Below are 399 nucleotides of genomic sequence, written 5' to 3' on the forward strand. Positions count from 1 at the left end.
ATAAATGGAGGCTTTTGTGTCCTTTGTAGAGCTCCCCTTACATTGTTCTTGGCGTAGAAGTTGTGCAATCAATGAAAGGGATACATGGTATTGTTCTTTCTACATACAGATCAGGTTGGGCTAGAAGCAAATGAAACTACAGCCGTGTTATAATAAGTGGGACTTTCAAAGCTTGGGCATCAGAATTTCCCATCTGCATGACAGCCACAGCCCAAATGTTTTGGTAGTGGAGTCATCCTTGAGGCAGGCCCGGGCTGGACCTAGGGTGGGGCCTGGGAGCGGCAGGAAGAGCCCCAAAGCCAGGCAAAGCCAGGGGGGACGGGGGGAGGACAGGGTGTGGGTGGGCGCGGACCCAGGCTCGGGCCCAGGGAGGTGGCAGCCCCACCCAGACCCAGTGCG

The sequence above is a fragment of the Choloepus didactylus genome, chromosome 15 (genome assembly GCF_015220235.1).
Source record: "Choloepus didactylus isolate mChoDid1 chromosome 15, mChoDid1.pri, whole genome shotgun sequence".
In the NCBI taxonomy this organism is placed as follows: Eukaryota; Metazoa; Chordata; class Mammalia; order Pilosa; family Megalonychidae; genus Choloepus; species Choloepus didactylus.